The sequence below is a fragment of the Balaenoptera borealis genome, assembly GCF_965194805.1.
Source record: "Balaenoptera borealis genome assembly, chromosome: 6".
NCBI classification, from domain to species: domain Eukaryota; kingdom Metazoa; phylum Chordata; class Mammalia; order Artiodactyla; family Balaenopteridae; genus Balaenoptera; species Balaenoptera borealis.
Window position 1 is genome coordinate 25,029,728 of NC_138863.1, and position 12,816 is coordinate 25,042,543.

Genomic DNA, 12,816 nt, shown 5'->3' on the forward strand with positions numbered 1-12,816 from the left:
GGTTATGTGTGTATTAGTATTAATATGCAAGTGTGTGCCTGTGTTTTATATCATTTTATAGGAGGAAAATACAGCTTCCAAAGACAATGGAAACTGCATATTTTTATTAAGCATTAGACCTTTTTGCTGCCCTCCCTCCCTGCAACTTTACACTTAGGGTAGAATATTCCCGATTTAATAACTACTACTACTAGGTTTATCAGATATAGCTGTGACTCACTTGTTTCAATAATGACAAACATGCAACAACTTAATACTAAAAACTCACTACATCCACTACTTCTATTGATATCCAAGGGCAAAGGAGAGGACTTTTATATTTCCTTAGAATTTTTACCATAGGCAAAAATAAATAAGGAGCAATTTGTGTTCTATTAAATGCTACACTAAAAGCAAGAGAAGGAGGATTTGGTCACAAGGCTGTTACTCAGCTCACCTAAGTATGTCTAATGGATTCATAATGATGATAATAACACACTGCTAGTGAGTGGCCAGTACATTCTTCATTCACATAAAGGAAGATCACATTGAACATTAAGAAAATGACTCTAAAGGTCCACCTTCTTAAGAAGAATGCCTACATTTATGCACTTTCCTAGTTCTTGCTTCAAATAGCACCATTTCATTGGGAAAACGCAGGTGTTTTTTGTCTCTTTTTTTTGTTTTTAAATTCATCAAATGATACACAACAGATACCTAAAAAATGATGCTGTTGAGCAAAATCCCCGGAATTGGGGACCCTGGTCTGGTCTAATCAGACAGGCTCTTGAGTTTATCTGAGCTTCCACTACTCTGTTTTTTGTTTGTTTGTTTGTTTCCCCTGATATTTAAGCCCACTACCACTTGACATTATTTTATTTGCCTAGGAAGTGCATATGTCTTTAAATGTTTTACTTAATTTATGTTTTCTTAGAAAGAACTAATCTAGGATAAAAGAAATGCCATAATTATCCTAAGTTCCAGTGACTGATCAATAATACTTCAGGTTAGAGGTAACTTGAATCTTCTTGGCTTCAGTTTCAGCTTCGCCACCAAATCAACCACATAGTTCATGAAAAGGTGCTGCAAGGAAAGGTGTTTCAGATCAGCCAAACTTATTGTGTAAATGGTAATTTTCTTATTAAAAGAAAAATAAGCAGTTTCCTTCTTCCTATACAATAGGAACTTTTATCTTACACAACAGTCGTTTTATTATTTTCTGAAGATGTGTCCATTGTTTCTGTTACTCTTCTCTATATTGTCTTTATGATACTCAGTGTCTTAGTGGGAGCTGTTTCAACTCTAGTTGTTGCCATATTAGTGGGGGGAGACAAACAATTTTTTGGTAAGGTTTACATTTTCTCCTAGATTATAGCAGACTTACAAAACAATTTGAAAAGATATTTTGTTCTATAACATTATTTTCACATCACAATATTTTCATACATATGGCTTCACATAGTTAACAATAACTCTTAGCTAGATCCTGTATTATACTAATAGTGGATTTTTTAAAATGCGTATAATTTAATTAAATTATATCTTTAGGCCTAATAGATTTTGCTAATTTGCATATATGAATACAATTCATTCATTTCAGAGGTGAAAAACATAAAATTCTTTTTTATTAAAACCCACTACTTAGATGTCACAGGATTCTATACTGCTTGCATGATTTTGAAAAATTGGTTAACCAATCCTTTTTACCTTAAGAAAAATTATTGCTAAAGTAATTAAGAAAAGTTTTGGATAGTTCCTTTGTTTTTAAAAATAAAACAATAACTTCAGAAAGAGATTCCAAACTCCATTAGAAACAGAATTTAGTCTTCCAAAACTCTACTAAAAAGAAAAGAAAAAAAGTACCAGTAACTAGAGTAAATCACTTCTGTTATAGTTATTTCATTGGCCCTGGTTCATGTCCTGTTAGTTGTAGAGAACTCGGTCTGAAATGGCATTACATCTGAAATCACTCAATCAAACACCTAATTCTCCAACTACATTCTCCTGTCCCTCTAGTTCTTTTCCTATAGTAACTACTTGAGAAACATTTAACCCTTTTTGATGTCTCCCATTCGTTGACTCTTTGCTGTTTCTCACTATCCCTCAGCTGCCCCCTGTCCTCGCATCCCTTCATAACAATCTTGAATTTGTGGACCATCTTATAATCACATTCTATTTTTTAAAATTTTTTATTGGAGTGTAGTTGATTTGCAATGTTGTGTTAGCTTCAGGTGTACAGCCAAGTGAATCATTTATACGTATACATACATATACATATATCCAGTCTTTTTTTTTTTTTTTTAGATTCTTTTCCCATATAGGCCATTACAGAGCATTGAGTATAGTTTCCTGTGCTACACAGCAGGTTCTTATTAGTTATCTATTTTATAAATAGTAGTGTGTCTATGTCAATCCCTATCTCCCAATTTATACCCCCCCCACCTTATCCCATAATCACATTCTTAAAAATCTTCAACTTTCTTGCTTCTCAAAATCATGCTGGCAAACAATCCTAGAAATACTAAAATTTCTCAGTGCTACGTTCTAGACCTCTTTTTAATATACATGTTTTGTAGAACATCTCACTAGATTCTCAAATTTCATCTCTAAGTCTATTTTATGAATCTGACCTCATCTCCATCCTTGATATCACCACACTGAAATCTCAGGGGAAGCTCAAGTTTAACACACTCAGAATGTACCTTTTCATCTTCTTTTCTTAATCTCTTCTGCATTTAATCTTACCGATTTAAATAATGTGTATGTTCATTTACTTTATTGTACCCATCAGAAATTTGGGATTTATCCTTAAATGTCACAACCCCTCAAACTACTCATTACAAATTCAAGAGAAAATGCTTTGATTCTATGCCAAAAACACATTTAGAGAGCATCATCTTCTTTTTATATCCCATTGCCACCCTCTTAATCCAAGCCATCAACTTCTCCAGCTTGAATTATAAAAAGAGCTTCCAGTTTGATCTCCCTGTTTTTTAATACAGTGTTTTCACTGAAGCAAAATAAAACCTTTCAGTGTTTTCACTAAAGCAAAATAAAATATTAGACCCTTGGCTTCCAGGGCTCCTAACTATTCTCCCAGTCTTCTTTCTCTTCACTGACTTTCTTTCCACTCTTCTTACAAGCCAAGCACACCAGTCAGTGCTTTTCCCGAGTTTCCTTCTCCCGGTTACACCTAATGAACTTTTGGTTATCATTATTTTCTCAGCTTAAGTAGACTTCCTCAAAGATACCTTTCCTGACCCCTTAATCTAAATTATAACCTACTAATAACATTCAGAAAAAAAATTGTGCATTTATTGTGATTATTATAGATTTATTTGTCCTAGTAATCACTGTAGAATCCCACTCTTCATCACTGGACTACAGGATCTTTGATGACAGGGACTGTCTGTTGACCCCACGTCTCGTCTGCACCTCTAATGGCAAGTGCAATACAAGCATCTGGTTAGAAAGCAATAAGTATGTGGTTAATTGACTGAATAATTTTTCTATTTTTAAAGGTTGTTATTATTCCTCCCTTAAGCCTTCTCTATTCCAGACTAATTGACTTAATATTTCCCTCCAACAGTCCTGTCTCTATTTACTTTATTATACTTTAATTTTCCTTACATATTTATATTGTTCATCTCTGATTTATTTCTACAAAATAAATTTATTAAATGTTTTGAAACCAGAACATCAACATATCGCTGTGGAATAGTCCTTTATATTGACTCTGTAAGTAGGTCTCAGTGTACCCTCTGAAGGCCCTTTGAGAAAGAAAACCCCTTATAGCCTTTCTATGTGTGCAAGAGGCCAGTAACCTCCCCTAATGGGGAGCTTCTGAATGCTTCCCTGTGAATGTTTCCATTATATATGGGAGGCACATTGTCTACTGTACCAATATTTAAATTCAGTGAATGGAAATCAGTAGTCTGTTAAAGGCATTGCTTTCCGTATTGTAGGCATTTTCCAGCTCTCTAAACTCCACAATTTGGGTAGTTTCATACATGATTAGAGGATGTATTGCTGTGCCACCATAGAGCTGGGAGAGAATGACACTGATCACGTGCAGTTCCTGACTCCAATCCAAGCGGTATTTGCTAATTATGACGGTTTAGGAAAAATCCCCACTCATTTTGACTGCATCAGTAGGAAGAGCTGTTTACAATATGAAGATTGCTCTTAAAATTCAGGTAGAAAGCCTTTGCCCACAGGGCAAACATAGACCAGGAAATAGAATTTCCAGAAAATCAGCAAATAACTTGAAATATATCAAACCTTGACATAGATGGTTTTGTTAATGATTAATTCTCTGCTTGTAGATTCAAAGATATAAAATATTGTTTCTGTAAGAGGAAAGGACGAACTGAATAAAATCCTGGTTTATATTATGTGGCATAAAGTGATTTTATTTATTCATACAGCAGTGATTTTGTTCAGGAAATGAAGGCTTAATATGCTGTGATATTTGCAATAGCATACACACACATATATGTGTATCTACATAGTGGAGTAAATAAATATAAATGTATTAACTTATATATTAATATTATATATTATAGATATATATTACAATTATATTATTAATATAATATAAATATTATTATAAATTTTATATACTTATATATATTCACTCCACTGTGGTATATGGATAAATGGTAAATATACTCCATCATATTTTTCCAATGTGCTTTTGTAAATTTATTACACCACTGGGTAATCAACTATGAATGATCACATGCTTGGTATTGCTAAAATGGTTATACAGAAGTTACTACTTCACAAGGATATCTTGAACTTTTTTATGATCGCTTTCTCACAGTGATCAAAAGAATTCCTCATTCTACCTCCCACCACTGCTGTATTAGTCACATGTTTGTGTCACAGGCTTGTTTGCAAAGCATAGACTGTCAGAAACTAAACAGATTGACAGTATGTCTGGTTACTCCCAAAGAATTTGTAATAGAAACTCTGTTGGTGTTACCTCCATCATCATCCTAGTTAATGGTTATTGTTAATGGTCATAGTAAAAAGGATCCTCTGAAGTAGACAGAGAGCATCCCCAGATTGCTTGAGATCTTCAAGTTTCAAGATTAACCCTACATTCAGCAACAGGTATCGGTAATCCTGGGTCACATATGGGTGATTCCCATCCAGATTAAATGAAGATATTATATTAACAAGGATGAGTTTGGGTACTGTTTTATTTGTACTAAACTGCAAGAGTTAATCTGTACAATGGAGTACGGTGGATTTGTACAAAAACTTTAACTCAATGACATAGCAAAGCCAGAGTGAAAAGGGATTGGTCTAGCAAGAAGGCTTAATCATGTTCCACCATGGATCAACTATTAATAGTAGACATATTTTTAAAACGTATTTTCTAGAGCCTAATGTGTAAAATTAAGACCAAAATTATAAATTATGAAGTAAAGAAAGAAATGATTCTTTGCATCTAGATTGAGCCAAAGGAGAGCCTACAGATGGTTATTAATATGCCTATTTGTGAGGAGAATTAAGCTTTCAGATAGGATTTAAATCATTTCTCTTATTCTGAAACCAATAAGGGAAGGCAGAGCCTGGGTTTGAACTGAAAGCTCTCTGGTTTCAAAGTCTACTGACTTCTCATACCATTACTCTGCCTCCTCCAAAAGATCTTAGAGAGAGATTCTTACCCTCAAATTAGAAAATCAAACTGAGTGTTATGACTTTCTACAAAAAGTGCAGACAAATCCTCTGAATTATACAAATTAAAAAATTCTGATGGATTGCCTAAGCATTTTAACCTCATCATGACCACTTCACATAAAATTATTACCATAGAGTCTATACTTCTTTGACCCCATTAAAACAATAAGTTGTACTATACTTACTACATAAATAGCTCGATTGTTATTTTTTTTCCAGTAAAGAAAAAGATATCCATATATTCTTTTGAACATTTCTAAATGCTGCTGCAGTTCCTAAGAAGCCATGTTTTTGGTGCTCACAGCTTATAGTTTACATAGAGCTTGGCACAGTGTGATTAGAAATAAGAATGAATACCTCTGAGGTAGTAACATTGTGAGACCAGTTTGTCCCAGAAAACAAGCAATCAGCGAGGGCTCTTTATCTCAAAACTAAAAAGCTAGGGTTTTCTACAGTGATCTTTGCCACTGAAATTTTATCTAGGGTTTTGATCCACTTAACAAATTTAATCTATCCTCTCTGAACTTAAATGTTCCATTATCTGTTAGAAAATAATTAGAAGCTGTAAGCAGAAGTCTGCATATGTGGAATTCCTCAGGAGTCCCTAAGCTCATTGAAGCAAGGAGTTTGGCAGATACTGGTCAGCTGATATTGGGCCGGCAGCTAATAATGGCAGGAAATGCTGCTTAGCTAGGTGAGAAAGTTAACTTGGGGAAAATGAAAATTAAACATTTGGGATTTACGGTTGGAAATAAATTTCCCTGTTTCATTTGTTTCCTGGTAAGAAAATAGCCAAGGGAGCTAGTTCTTTTTTTCTTTTTTTGATAATTTATAATTAAGATCTAAGGGCCCACTTGATCTCAACCATATTCACTATAACTTCCTTGTATTCCCACAAAGAAATTTTAGTGAATCGGGAATATGTTTGGTATAATGCATACAATTAATAGGTGAATCTGACCAGTAAATTAAAAATTGTCAGCTCTAGCAAGCATGTGGTAAATTAACGGTAGGAAGCATGTGTAAGCTTTTTGGGAAGGTTGCAAACACAAGAGGTTTGAGTATAAAGGCAGAAAAGGTTTTTTCTCTGCTGTTTAAAGCAATGAGCCAAGTTCCTTTAAAATGAAAATTTAATTTCAAAATGGAACACTCGTTCACTTAATGAGCGTGTTACTATACTCTAACAAAAAAGTATTTTATTCTTTTGCAGCTAGATGCTTCAAAATAAAATGTTTTCTATTTTTCATATAACATTGATTTAAAAAAGAATAACTCTCAACCTACATTACTCTCTGTTCTCTTATTTTCTACTAAGTTTATAATGCATGTACTAAGGTGTAACACCTGAAGCCTGTGTGCTATTTTTGTATCCTCAGCAAAATTGTTAATGTCTTTTGGTTAAAAGCTACTTTAAACTTTGTAACTCCCACAATAGCCATTTACTGAGTAGTAAGTTTTCAGTAGATTTTTATTTTTAGTTTGGAAGGATGGGTAAAATATATTTACTTCATTTGTTTTTTAATAGACTTTTATGGAGTGCCTACCATGTGCAATGTCCTGTACTATCTATGTACTCCAAAGATTATAAAGATAACTAGGATGGCATAACCTTAACCTTAGTGAGATTTGTCTAGTAATACAGTAAATCGATAAAACAGAATGTTTCATCAGGTTGGAACAAAGAAAGTATGATAGGAGATTAGTATAAGAAAATATTATCATTAATGGTGAGTTTAGGGATCTTTTAAACTTTTCACCAGTACAGGAATACCAAAGTTATCTGGCATTCCATTTTTTTTAGTTGCATTTGTCTAAAATGCATGCATTTTCTGAAATAAACTAACCCTTGTTTCAACTTATTTTTTCTATCCTTATATATTATATACTATATATATTTATTTTGATATATTTTATGCCATATAAAATATATATATATGTGGGGGGGCTTCCTTTAACCATATTGAGTGTGTGTGGTTTTGTTTGTTTTTTGAACTCTGTTTTAAGTAAGGAGAGGGTAAATTAATGTACAAATATTTTCTTATAACTTATTTAACACTAACTCCCTCACAGTATGATATTAGAGTTTAATATAGTTCTCAGATATAGGTGCATGATTCCTTATTTTAAACCCTGAAATTTCTCATTTCAAATATGCTTATTTTAAAAATATTTATAAATATTATATATATATATATTACTTAAAAACAAGATTTTTTTCAGTTTCCTTCTTAATGGAATTATTACTTGTGGGAGTTAATTTATTAAGAATGTTTGGCTGTAAATGCTCACCCAAAAGAATGCCACAAATTATCCCCTATTTTATTGAGTTATAGGTATGAACATATTTTGAAAAGACTATTCTTTTTTTCACTTCTATTCACAGTAAACTCTCAATGTTCATGACAAGATTTTCTAGTTTGTTTTTGATAGCTATGAGTAATATCAACAGGTTCATTAAAAACAAACCAACTCTACTACTTGATAATCCAATTGTCATTGAACATAACCACCTATAGAAAAAAAAAATAGTTCTATTTCAAAACAAAATTCTCTTTTTCTCCTCAATCAGGTTATATTCTTATAATATCTCCGTATCTCTTTAGTAATCTTTTTTTTTTTGGTACAGTAAATTTGTATTTATGTACTTCTCAGACATTTGTAACTGTTAAAGAAATGTTACTGTTTACAACTGTGTATTAAGATGTTTATAAACAGTATGAATATAATTGTGCTGGCAGAGTTTTCTAATGGAAAATGAGTAAAGGACTTTCCTAATAAGGCATAAAGTCTTTGCACTGCTCCTGAAGTAAACAGATTTGTTACTAACAGACTATCATCCCTTTAATGCTTCATCTGCTGTCCAGAGGAAATTAACCACCACCATCTGCATCTAAAAGTATCCAATTTAAACTGATAGGTTAGAACTGCAGCAGGGCAGATGTTGCAGTGAGATGGATAGTGGGTGAGAATTCTTATATTTCCCAATTTCAGATGTTCTACCTAAAATTACTATTAAGTCTGAAAATACCCATAAGCTCAAGGTATCCTTCCAAAGTCATTCCTCTGTATGTAGAACAACATACCATGTTCTAGTATGAACAAAGATGAAGTACAGACTGTTCCTCCAGTAAATTTAATATTTATCTTCTTATGAGGCTTATGCGTCATTACCCATTTTTGTTTTAAATAAATAAATTTATTTATTTATTTATTTTTGGCTGTGTTGGGTCTTTGTTGTTGCACGTGGGTTTTCTCTGGTTGCGTCAGCGGGGCTACTCTTTGTTGCGGTGCACGGGCTCTAGGCGTGTGGGCTTCAGTAGTTGCAGCACGCGGGCTCAGTCATTGTGGCTAGCAAGCTCTAGAGCACAGGCTCAGTCGTTGTGGCTCTCGGGCTTAGTTTCTCCATGGCATGTGGATCTTCCCGGACCAGGACTCGAACCTGTGTCCCCTGCATTGGCAAGCAGATTCTTAACCACTGCGCCACCAGGGAAGTCCATCATTGCCCATTTTTAATCAATAAATTATTTTCTCCTTTTTAGATTTAGACTTTGATTAGCTTGAACTTCTTAAAACAATGTCAGAAAAACAGAAAAAAAACAATTTACATAAAATCTGTTAACTGTGATCCAGGTGTGTTGAATAAGTTTTCTTTCATTCATCATGGTAATAAAGCAACAAAGACCATCAAACTTTAAAGTGTACTTTCGCAGAGAGACTTGCATAATTAATGCCAACTTTTCACAGTAAGAAAGTGAAAGCCTATGTTTAGGAACTTACTATTATTTAAGGATTTTCTTAGCATGGCTCTTCTTCCCATTAGCAATTCAAATAGATACAGTGAAGTTTCAGTTTCTGAAGAGTAATGTATATGCCAGATTGTTATTATGTGGATAGTAAATGAAGGTTTTCAGGAGTCTCTGTTAGTAATACAAGATATTATTTTCATCACCTTAAATGAAATGCATTCCAAGCAAGTCACTGTTGGTTCAAGGTTAACAGTCAGCTAATCAAGACTTGATGAAAGACAGTTCTGATATTTAAGTCAACCAAGCGGTCTGTTTAAAATATGTATTTGCCAGCTAAACCATTTTTGAAGCATGATCCTATGTTATCTAACTGTCCTTTTGGTGATGAGATATTACATTATAAGGTCTCTTTGTGCCATGAGGTTGATAAGGCTGAATGTGAACACTGGCATACACCTAAACTATTTGACTTACAAATCAGCATTAGAGCATAAAGTATTCAGGGACAAGAGGCCTTGGTGAATTACTAAGTGATATTTATCATTTGGATTTCTCCTTCTCAAGTGCTTAAATTTAGGAACATTTTGGTGTTTGATAGGGAAGAGTGGCATAATTTCAAGGTAAAATTTACCTGTAAGTAAGAACAAAATCAGTCTCATATGAAACAAAAAAGAAACGTATGAAACAAACAAAAATAGGTAGAAGCTCAATTAAGATTTGGAGAAATTCTGTGACCCACTATATTTATATAAGCCAACTCTCAAATCATGTTTCTGTCTCTCAGGGTGTTGATTACTATATAACACTTTACAGACCGTAATTATATATTTCATTTCATCCCTGATAACTGGCATTTTTAATTTGCCAATGCAACATCAAATGACCTATGTATTAGACTATGAGGCTCCATCTGCAGTTTGTCAAGGAGAAAACATAAAAACGTTATAAACTAATGGATAACTGGAGAAAGCAGAAATTGTTTCTTTATAAATATGGTATTCTGTAATAGGTAGTTCAATCAAAAAAGTAAACTAAATAAACCCTCTTGAACAATAACGGCAGTCTGGTGGAACCCAAATGGTAGGAATACAGGTGTGCCTCAGGAATGAGCTGGAACTAGGAAATTAAAGGAAACTACAATCCCTAAGGATCCACAGAGAATTCTCTCACCTCAGTTTCTACCCAGCTTGTGGAAAGTGTCCCACTAACCTCTAGTCTAGAGAGCAGGGTTTAGGGAAAAGATTCTCACTGGCCTGTCTTGGGAGTATGCCTACGCCGGGATCAAATGAGAGGGTGGAGCACCCTTGTTAAAGATGGCTGCTGATGGCCCAGCAGTTTTACCATATACGCTGCATAAATGCTAAGACTCCTAACAGGGAGAAGAGGTCCCGGAGAGGCAACTCAATAGGTGACTGTTAAAAGCGGTTAACACTTTTGGTTCAATCAAGGAAACCAGAAGAAATTTTTATTTTTTATTTGTTTTTTTTTGAATTTTTGGATTTTATTTTATTTATTTTTTTATACAGCAGGTTCTTATTAGTTATCCATTTTATACGTATTAGTGTATATATGTCAATCCCAATCACCCAGTTCATCCCACCACCCCCACCCAGCGCTGCTTTCCCCCCTTGGTGTCCATACATTTGTTCTCTACATCTGTGTCTCTATTTCTGCCCTGCAAACGGGTTCATCTGTACCATTTTTCTAGGTTCCACATATATGCATTAATATACGATATTTGTTTTTCTCTTTCTGACTTACTTCACTCTGTATGACAGTCTCTAGATCCACCCACGTCTCTACAAATGACCCAATTCCGTTCCTTTTTATGGCTGAGTAATATTCCATTGTATATATGTACCCCATTTTCTTTATCCATTCGTCTGTTGATGGGTATTTAGGTTGCTTCCATGACCTGGCTATTGTAAATAGTGCTGCAATGAACACTGGGGTGCATGTGTCTTTTTGAATTATGGTTTTCTCAGGGTATATGCCCAGTAGTGGGATTGCTGGGTCATATGGTAATTCTATTTTTAGTTTTTTAAGGAACCTCCATACTATTCTCCATAGTGGCTGTATCAGTTTACATTCCCACCAATAGTGCAAGAGGGTTCCCTTTTCTCCACACCCTCTCCAGCATTTATTGTTTGTAGATTTTCTGATGATGCCCATTCTAACTGGTGTGAGGTGATACCTCCTTGTAGTTTCGATTTGCATTTCTCTAATAATTAGTGATATTTAGCAGCTTTTCATGTGCTTCTTGATCATCTGAATGTCTTCTTTGGAGAAATGTCTATTTAGATCTTCTGCCCATTTTAGGATTGGGTTGTTTGTTTTTTTAATATTGAGCTGCATGAGCTGTTTATATATTTTGGAGATTAATCCTTTGTCGGTTGCTTCGTTTGCAAATATTTTCTCCCATTCTGAGTGTTGTCTTTTCATCTTGTTTGCAGTTTCCTTTGCTTTGCAAAAGCTTTTAAGTTTCATTAGGTCCCATTTGTTTATTTTTGTTTCTATTTACATTACTCTAGGAGGTGGATCAAAAAAGATCTTGCTATGATTTAGGTCAAAGCGTGTTCTTCCTATGTTTTCCTCTAAGAGTTTTATAGTGTCTGGTCTTACATTTAGGGCTCTAATCCATTTTGAGTTTAGTTGTTGTGTATGGTGTTAGGGAGTATTCTAATTTCATTTTACATGTAGCTGTCCAGTTTTCCCAGCACCACTTATTGAAGAGACTGTCTTTTCTCCATTGTATATCCTTGCCTCCTTTGTCATAGATTAGTTGATCACAGGTGTGTGGCTTTATCTCTGGGCTTTCTATCCTGTTTCATTGATCCATATTTCTGTTTTTGTGCCAGTACCATATTGTCTTGATTACTGTAGCTTTGTATTACAGTCTGAAGTCAGGGAGTCTGATTCCTCCAGCTCCGTTTTTTTCCCTCAAGACTGCTTTGGCTATTTGGGGTCTTTTGTGTCTCCATACAGATTTTAAGATTTTTTGTTCTAGTTCTGTAAAAGTGCCTTTGGTATTTTGGCAGGGCTTGCATTGAATCTGTAGATTGCTTTGGGTAGTACAATCATTTCCACAATATTGATTCTTCCAATCCAAGAACATGGTATATCTCTCCATCAGTTTGTATCATCATTAGTGTATAGGAATGCAAGAGATTTCTGTGCATTAATTTTGTAACCTGCAACTTTACCAAATTCATTGATTAGCTCTAGTAGTTTTCTGGTGGCATCTTTAGGATTCTCTATGTATAGTATCATGTCATCGGCAAACAGTGAACAGTTTTACTCCTTCTTTTCCAATTTGTATTCCTTTTTTTCTTTTTCTTCTCTGATTGCTGTGACTAAAACTTCCAAATCTATGTTGAATAATAGGGGCGAGAGTGGACTC

General features: G+C 34.2%; 1 protein-coding gene across 1 annotated transcript in view; it reads left to right on the forward strand.

The window, feature by feature from the left end:
- The window catches only part of ERBB4 (erb-b2 receptor tyrosine kinase 4), a 1,231,960-nt gene that overhangs the window by 1,007,540 nt on the left and 211,604 nt on the right, over positions 1–12,816 (forward strand). The gene's annotated exons all lie outside the window — the stretch shown is intronic.